The sequence below is a fragment of the Lampetra planeri genome, chromosome 12, assembly GCF_965212315.1.
Source record: "Lampetra planeri chromosome 12, kcLamPlan1.2.h2, whole genome shotgun sequence".
In the NCBI taxonomy this organism is placed as follows: domain Eukaryota; kingdom Metazoa; phylum Chordata; class Hyperoartia; order Petromyzontiformes; family Petromyzontidae; genus Lampetra; species Lampetra planeri.
Genome location: NC_136118.1, coordinates 2,777,664 through 2,787,559, shown reverse-complemented (window position 1 = coordinate 2,787,559; position 9,896 = coordinate 2,777,664).

Sequence of the window (9,896 nt, the reverse complement as noted above, 5' to 3'; positions counted from 1 at the left end):
GGGGGCAGGAGGAGAGGGGGGAGAGATGGGGGGGGGGGGGCGAGGGAGAGAGAGGGGGAGAGATGGGGAGAGGGGGAGAGATGGGGGGGCGAGGGGGGGACATGAGGAGAGGGGGGGACAGGAGAAGAGAGGAGATCGGGGGGGGGGGGCGGGAGGAGACAGGAGAGATGAGGGGGGGGGGGGCGAGGGGGAGTGAGGAGGAGAGAGGAGGGGGGGGGGCAGGGGGAGAGATGAGGGGGGGGCGAGGGGGAGTGAGGAGGAGAGATGAGAGGGGGGGGGGCAGGAGGAGACAGGGGGAGAGAGAGGGGGAGACAGTGGAAGACAGGATGAGAGGGGGGGGGGTGAGACAGGGGAAGACAGGATGAGAGGGGGGGGGGCAGGAGGAGAGAGCAATTGTGGAACTGGTGATGCGTGATCGAACGTTGATCCGAGACGTCGCGATCGGGGGGTCCCGTAGAGACTGGGGGGGGGGGGGGGGGTAAGTGAGAGAGAATTGTGTCGAAGAATGGTGGGAGGTGTGACGCGGGGGGACGGGTGGAGGGGTCAATATTTCTAATCGGGTTGTGGGAGGAGTCTGCATGTCGATGCATGTCATTAATCATCGATTGACAGCGTCACGCACACGGTACATGCATCGTGATGATTTATTATTGGCAATTCATACGAGTTGTAATTTTTTTTTTATCGAATTGTAAATCCGAATCAAGTGGATTAAACTTGCTGATAGCCACCGTATTATGATGATGATGCTGATAAATAGGCAAAAAGGGGTCTTTAAATAGCACGTTATAGAAAGGTGATACTGGTAGGAACCTCCTGGTTATACCAGCCCACAGGGGATTATTTTGTCCGTCCATCCGTCGTGCATCCAAAAATGGGAGGGGTGGGGCTGGGTGGAGAGGGGAGGGTGGGGAGGGGCTGGGTGGGAAGGGGAAGGTGGGGAGGGGCTGGGTGGGGAGTGGGAGGGGTGGGGCTGGGTGGGGAAGGGCTGGTCACCCCGTGGTGCCCTTATAAAACTCAACGTTTAACCTACTCACGCCGGCTTGTGCCCGCCCTCACAGTCAGCCACGCCGCCGTTGACCCTGGCCATTGACCGAGCAACCCAACGTTCCTACCAGCTCCCTCTGCAGGAATGTGTTTCCCAGCTTAAATTGCATGTCCTGATGACATTTATCCACGCGGCACTATGGCTGAAGAAAGGTAAGTTAGCGGCATTTAAAAAAAAACATGTAATTAGCAGAGACATCAAGGGCGTTTCTGCAAAATCACCCAGAACACAACTGGCCTCCTAGGCGTGGGAAGGGCCTCATCCAGCAGTGAATCGAGCAAGGACTGCACACATACTGTGTATGATCGTTGTCACCATTAAACGGAACTTAGATCATTGCGTGGACTAGGGTAAGAGCACGTGCAATCTTCCAATTACGACTGGGTTACATTTCTGAGACCCGTTCGTAGGTTAATTTGTTCGTACCTCGGAACTTAACAGTTAATTGTAGAGTACATACGGTCAATGTTATCAATTGTGTTATGGTTCAACAAAAAATGGAACAATTGTTAAACTCATAATTAACAATAAATATTGAACATTTGCATGTAATACTGTAATAAGTACTGTAGAGTAAATAAACGCCGTTGCCTGTAGGAAGGGGCGTAATGTGTCCAAGCGGACGATCGTTCCGCCGAACAAAATAGTTCCACAGTTCGGCTCGTCAATACGACCGAACGTCCGTGAGTCCGATTGGCTAAACGTAATCACGTGTTGTGACGGTTCGCTCCAAAGTGCGGATGTTCGTAAGTCGGATGTTCGTATCTCGGGGACTGCAAGTTTACCCCTCAAACGACGCACGTGTGATGTGGGCAACTGCCTCGGTGCCACGTATCCCCCGTCCCGTGACCTCACACCCGCAGACACGGAATTGCCATTCGCCCCGCTGTGGAGGAACAAAAGTGGCGAAACGAAAACGCAGAAAATCCAACAGTCGACTTCTCGCATCTGTCCGTCCACATTCAAATGACCACATCGCGTTTTGCATTTTTACACGTCTTTATTTTGACACCGTTGACGCATCAGCCGTACGGCCACATCCTTCCTTGTGGGACTGCCTAATTGCACGTGTAGTTGACTAATTCACAGACATTAGTAGGAGGTACTCTCTTTTATTGCGGCCTTCACAGCCTTTAGGGGATAACCACCCACCGGGTCGGGACAGCCAACACGCTTCCAGACCCACAGCTTGAAGAGGGCGAAGATCACGACGATGACGGCGGCGGCGGCACGGCGAATTCCCCTCCAAATCACAACAGCCCCGACTGTGAGTCGGAGCTCGCCTTTTATCCTCCCCAGCGTGGCCAGGCTCCGCCCACGGCCCCGCACCCCTCTGGATCCCCCAGATTGCCCCGTGCCTTGCCCACAGGTGCAACTGGTCGAACGGGCTGCTACCCCGAATTCACCTGTCGACCAATCTCCCAACGGCACGCGCCTCCAGTGACTCGTCCCACGCCACTGCACATGCACTCGGCAGCATTGGTTGGTTCAACACAGAAAGCAACACTCTGGGGCGGCGTCGACATTCAGCGTCTCGACAACAATCACGGGTCTTTGCTGGCACCCAATGCTGGTGAACTGCCAGATGTTGATAGGCAAAGGATCCTTTCTCTGTGCTTAGAATACCGGCCCTGCCAATGCTGCCGCGCTAATGCGCTCCCAGGAGGCCGTGTGTGGCTCTCGGCGTGGGATTTGTACAATCAAATAAAAAAAACATAATTTCATTAATTTGTACGCGGAGAGGTAGCTATGGGAAGGAGGCGAGAATTGCACAAAAAGACAAAGATGCCCCGTGTAGCCTTTGAATAGACGGTTGGGGCAAGGGCTGTTAGCGAGCACCTACTGATGTTGGCACGGCACAAGAGGTGGGTGGCCAGAACCACACCGGGCCGTCTTTGTCTCCCCAGTGGCGATGTTTTTACACACGACACCAGGTACTCATTCAAGGCTGAGTCTACCTAGGGGAGGCCCAGGACCAGTTCAGATAATCATCACTGGTATTGGTTGCCGTGAGCAAGAATTCAACTCTGGCCTGGTCGCCGGGTTCGTAGTGCGGAGCGCTAACCGCTCCCCCACCGCTCCCTTCCTTTCTATCTCACACGGCAACAACAGCAACAGCCGCCATTCGCCACTAAGTGGCGGTGACCTCACCACGGCGCCTGTGCCAGACCAGGTGCACCTTGAGGCTGCGTGAAGTGTCGAAGGCTCGCTGACAGGAGGTCACGGGAGATGACTCAGGTGCCACGGTTTGGCTGACCGAGATGACTGGCAGATGCACCACCTGTGACCCCTACTCTGCCAACTTGCTGCACATCCGCTCGTTGTTGTGAGCGTCGCTCCTCCGCCCTCCGTTGTCGTTGGCGGGCGACTGCCTCCAACTGACCAGAAGCGTCCTTCACTGGCCTCCTCCTCTCTCTCACACACAGACACGGGTTCCACTCGCGACACGGAGCTGGGGAGGAATGGGGGGGGGGGGTAGAACGACGGGCGTCGTCACTGGCACTGGCCCTCACGGTGTAAATCGAGGCGAGCCGTCCGCCTGACGAAGCGAGCTCACGTCTATTTTTTTTTCAGCAATGAACGCGGCGAGGTGTTCGAAGCGCTAATTACGGGGGCGTTGTTGGGGAATGGTCTGTGGCGGTGGGTGGGGGGGTGGGGGGATGTGTAGGGGTGGGGGCTAGGTGGGGGTGGGGGTTCTATATGAATGCGCCATCTCCGCGTGGTGGCACGAACGGCGTGGGGTGTAAGGCTGCCTTGTTATGCCCAGATGGAAGTCATCCAGACGCGCGCCTTCAGTGTCGTCTATCGCCGAGATGCTTATTTTTGTTGTTGTTGTCGTTGCGATATTTCTAATCGTAAGTGAATTACGGCTGCATTGATTGGGTATGCCTGTCTGTCTGTCGATGTATCTCGCTGCATGTCTGTATGTCTGTCTGCCAGTCTTACTGTCCACCTGTTTGCCTGCGTGTCAGTCCAGCCGCCTCTGTGGCTGTCTTTCTGTCTGCCCGTATTTTTGTCCGTCTGCCTCTTTGTCCGTCTGTCTAGCCACCTTTCCGCTTCTATGTGGCCTCTCTGTCTGTCCTGTCTATCGGCCTCTCTCCTTGCCTGCCTGCGTTTCACACCCTGAGAGTCCCAGTAAGAATCCTTTAAATATCGATCCAGTCCCGTCTCATTAATGGGTTGACTTTATTGATGATCGTTAATGAGTTCATCGTTCCCCAAGACCTGCGGATGTTCCTCGCGGGCTCTCGAACGGTCCGCACGTGACAGACAGCGGCGATTGAGTCAACGCCAGCCCCCCCTTGTCACGAAGCTACATCCTTATGTTTGAAAACAAATGCAATATTTAGTAGTGAAATAAATATTTTAATGAATGGGATGAGGAGGGCCGGGTGGCTCAAGAGGTCGGAGCCCTGGGTCGGCACCACTGAGAGGCTGGGTTTGAGATTGTCATGTAGTTGTAGCGGTTCTTGAGTGCAGCTGATGGCCTCAGCGTGGTCACCAATGGCTGCACAATGACAAGTGTCATTACATTTTGGATTGGGATTCAATTTGGCAACAAAAAAGTCAGCTCTGAGAATGAATATTTGTTTGACTGTCATGTGACTAAACGGTGACAGAGTGAGGAAAGGGAATTGTTGCCCTCATCTCTTGTGTGGTGTCACTTGAAGGCATCTCAGCGGAAGTTCTGTGAAATCCGCTTCCGTGGGGCGTTCTCTCTCTCTCTCTCACTCACACACGAAGGGCTGCACTGCTCTCCGAGGGTTCCAAATGGAGTCTTCGTCTAATGGTGTGACACGAAGCCGAGGGCGCTATCGGAACCAACTGGGGGAAACCATTTCAAGTAATGAACGAACGGCGTTGGCGGTAGTCAACATCCTGAATAAGGCCCATTGCCCGAAAGGTTGCCCTATTATGAAGTGGCCCTCATGTACATCGCAAGGTGTTTTTTTCTTCTTTTGAATATTGATGTTTGCTCCGATGTTAAACCAAACATTCATTCGTGATATTGGTCAAACATCCCTGACGCAGGACCCACCTGAAAAGCGGCATTGAGACTCATTGGGGGTAAACTCACGGGTAACCAATTAGCAGTTGCATGGCGATTGGAGTCGAGCAGTGGTAGAGTGGTGACCCCATCGCGTGTTCGACCTGGCGACCTGAATGACATTTCCAGCCTGTTCTACCGCCACCCACTTCCCCTTTGACCAGCGTGGTGAAGTATGGTCAAACAACCCCGATGTGGGGAGACCTTCATCCAGCAGCGGATTGATGAAAGTGCAGCAGAATCTCGAATTGGCCAGACATGTTCGTTGCTACTGTTTCGAAGGCGGTGTTGATTTCGGTCCGTGGCGAATTATTTGGTCTGAAATGTGAAGAGAAAAAAGAGAAACCGTACACAATTGTTCCGGTAAGAGTCACGACTTAGGAGTAACGGCGACTTTGCCCACGTAACCACGGCAACCCGCGTCTCCCTGGCGAAGGAGATAATGAATCTCTTAAGAGATAATCTCTGCGGACTCCCAGTTAATTAAAATACAATCAATCCTGGCAAGAGTCAGGCCCCCGTGCGTGCGTGCTCGCGCAAGCGCCGCCGAGCCAACGAGACGTACAGCCCGGAGTTTGACTTTGCGTGGTTTATATTTTATTAATTATTATTTACTGCTTGGGTACATCGCGGGGTGTGTGCGCAGAGTGCGTGTTTATACAGCGCGTGTGTTTGCGCGGAGCAGGAGCCGAGAGCGGAGATATGCGAAGCGACAGCGCATCCATTAGGGGACCCGCTCCCGTTATCTCGGCTCACAGACTCCCACGCAGCCATCGCTCAACTTCCCCTCAAGTGCTCAGCCCAGATCATCCCAACCACCAGCCTAGCCGATCTTGTCCCGACACAATGCATCCCGGCATCATCCGAGCCCAAGCCTGTCCAAACAGTGTCCATCCTAGCATCATCCTGTCCCAACAGTGTCCATCCGAACCACCGCTCAGCCCAGTCTAACCCAACAGTCAATCCCAACACCACCCCGTCATATCCCAAACCAGCCTAGCCCAAACCCAGACCTCCCCCTAGCCCATTCTGCTCCAGCACAGACCTTCCCAGCCTATTAAACTCACCCGAGCCCACTCATCGAGACGGAGTCACGTGCCCGCTTGTTATGCTGCCCACCCCCTTGGGCATCGCTTCGCAGGCCAGCGAGGTTTGTGAGCGTCACACACAAATCTCTGCGCCATTCACCAATCCTTACCTCCAGCACGCACAGTCACCACGCGATCGCGTTCCTGGGTCAACTGACACCCCCGCAAACCGCAAATAAGCTTCGAGCCGAACGCACAACGGCTCCGCGCGCGTCTGCGATGTGCCAAGCGGGTTCGTGAACCGATCCGTGCGGACCTTTGAGGAGTGTTGTCCCCTCGTTTTTGGGGGTTTTATTCGGGTAGCTTCGTTCGGCTCAGCAACGCTCTCCACGATCTTAAAGAAACATCGGGCAAACATTCAAGCGTGGCGAGAGCCCTCTGGTGCAGCGACGCCTCCGTGGAGACACCAGGCGACGGTCTACGTGAAACGGTTCAGCTCACGCCGTGTTCAGCGACGGTGTCTTTATTAGATGACCCCACGGGTAACGCCCCCGGCCACACGGGCAGGTAACACGCCACGCGTCAGCGACTCACGCATACAGAACTCCCTCCTCTGTCGCTCTGCTCTGTGACACCCTGGTCCACATCCCTTTGGCAGTCACTCATTGTCCAGGGCTGCGTCTCAGATTGCGATTGACCGGCCAAGTGGCCGCCAAGTCTCCAACACGTATCAGTCCTACTCTTTGTTTTCTTGCAGAGATAAGGGACGCCGACGGCTTGTGGAGGCCTTCATCGAGCAGTGCACCGATCATAGCTACAGCTGCTGCTGCTGCTGGTGGTGACGGCGAGTGTCTCTATAGGTCGCCCAGAGAGAAGCATTTTCGCCTGTCACACGGACGAGCTCTCTCCTCCTCCGGCTACACCGCGGCTGGGTGTGAAATCTCCCCGTCGCTCTCCCCGCGAACACGTGTGTCAGATTCGCCGCTGAAAAATGTAGGAGCTGGGAAAGATGGGGGGAGGGGGAGGACCGGGGGCAGGGCGGTGGGGGGGGGGCTTCTCCTGGGCTCCCCTAACAAGGAATGTCACCTTGAGCAGCGGGGCCCGGCAGTGGGGTGTACGCGTGGCCCCCTCCCTCGCTGTGACACGTAAAGAGAAAGACCCCCCGTATAGCCTTAGCATGCTACTGGGGCATGCACTACGACACTCGCACGCAAGCACACACACGCACACGCTCGTACAACAATTGACCTCACCGCAGCGCTTGTGCCAGGCTAGGTGTACCATGATGCGACGCGAACCGATGATAGATGGCTGGCAGGAAGTCATGTAATAGACCCAGGTGCCATTAGTTGACTGAGTGGGATGACTGTCAGACGCACCACCTGCGCTCCCGAACTTTGCCAAGTGCCGGATGCTCCGCTCGTGGTTGTGAGCGTCACTCCTCCGCCCCCCGTTGTTGCTGGAGGGTCTCCGACTGCACAGCGGCGTCCATCACGAGCCTCGCTCCACAGAGAGCGATCTTGACACCGCTGGTACACGCACGTACAAAGACAAACATCCATCCCCCTTTCATATATTTGTGGGGCAAATGCCGTGAGGGAGCGCTGATGAAGGCCCGCACGGCACACGAGGGGGTGGGTGCCAGAGGTGGGACAAAGTCATTGTTATGCAAGTCCAAGTCGAGTCGCAAGTCATCAAATTCATGACTCGAGTCTGACTCGAGTCCAAGTCACATGACTCGAGTCCACATCTCATAGGTGGGACAAAGTCATTGTTATGCAAGTCCAAGTCGAGTCGCAAGTCATCAAATTCATGACTCGAGTCTGACTCGAGTCCAAGTCACATGACTCGAGTCCACACCTCTGGTGGGTGCCCAGCACCATGCCCGGCCGCCTTTGTCTCCCCAGTGCTGACCTTTACACACAACATCGGGGTACTCATTTGAGGCTGAGTCGACCTAGGGGAGGCCCAGGACCGGTTCAGATAATCGTCACCTGGTGTTGGCCGTGATCGGGAATCGAACTCGGGGCGCCAGATTCGTAGCGCAGCGCGCTAACGGCTACACTACCGCTCCACAATGTACACACACACACACACATGTACACACACACACATGTACACACACACACATGTACACACACACACACACATGTACACACACACACATGTACACACATATACAATGTACACACACACACATGTACACACATATACAATGTACACACACACACATGTACACACATATACAATGTACACACACACACACATGTACACACATATACAATGTACACACACACACATGTACACATATACAATGTACACACACACATGTACACATATACAATGTACACACACACACATGTACACATATACAATGTACACACACACACACACATGTACACATATACAATGTACACACACACACATGTACACATATACAATGTACACACACACACTGGGATTGGCAAACTGTATGCGGGGAGGCTCGTAGCGAGCGCGTGAGGGGTGTTACCACTTTCGTGAAGACGTGGGGAGCGACCTCGGACGGACACACGGACAGACACACGGACAGACAAAGAAACACGGACAGACACAGACACACGGACAGACACAGACACACGGACACACAGATAGACAGGTACACGGACAGACACACGGACGGACACATGGACGGACGGACACACGTATGGCAACACAGATAGACAGACACGTGGACACACGTTGTGATATTTCTCGGGCTTTCCAATAAATGGGCACGCGGCTTCCCCGAACCGCGGGGGCGGCTGCCGTGAGCCACGCGGCGACTGATGTGGCTCGGCCACGGAATCGCCGACTCCGCGGTTGTCGTGGCCGCTGTTTTGTGCCACTCCGGGGTTTCTGGGGGACGCTCGGTGGTTGACGGTGGTGCTGGTGGTGGTGGTGACAATGAGAGATTCTTGTGCATGCCTCGCCTCCTAACGATTAATCAACGCTACCCCCCCCCCCACCAACCACCCACCCTTCTTGGGCACCACGGTAGCTAGGCGATGTTAACTACCTCGCCTGGTATACAGGGGTCGTGGGTTCGATACCGACCCTGACGCCTGTTTATTTGGAGTTTGCATGTTATCTCCGTGGTCGCGTGGATTTTTCCCCGCGTCCCCCGGTTTCTCTCTCGACATTTAGAAAACAGGCATTTATTATTTGGCTGCTATACATTTGCACATGATAAGCCAATTCGTTGAGCTATCATTTGCGGCCAGGTGGCTTCTGAAATAGAGCTCTAAATAGCTCAGTGGACCTTACCTGGTAAAATAAAAGTGTCGTGTTTAGTTTATCTACAACCCCCACTGTTCGAGTCGGTGAATTGTCACGATTCGCGATCACGGTCACACATGTGCGAATTTGATTTCGAACGTTGTTGCGAAATAGCTTTGCAGTGCGCTTGGGATTTATAGTAAAAAAACCGGCGTGGTATAGTGGAAGTCTTGCGAGCTGCAATCGTGATTGGGGGTTTGAATCGGCCCATCATCATCCGTTCGGGTCGATAAAATTACTACCACTTTGTGTGCCAGTAAACGGTGGTGTTACTGTGAATTGACTTGTCCCCGGTCATACGAACATGGAATGTCGGCCACCGGCTCAGGGGCTATAACAGGAGATCGGAAACAGAAGATCACATCACCTTTTGAGAATGTCCAGTTGCTATACTGGGGGTGTCGTGAGCCGATAACATGCGACGTTCATATTATGAAAAGGGAATAATCGATTCTTACACGCAGATCTATGCCAT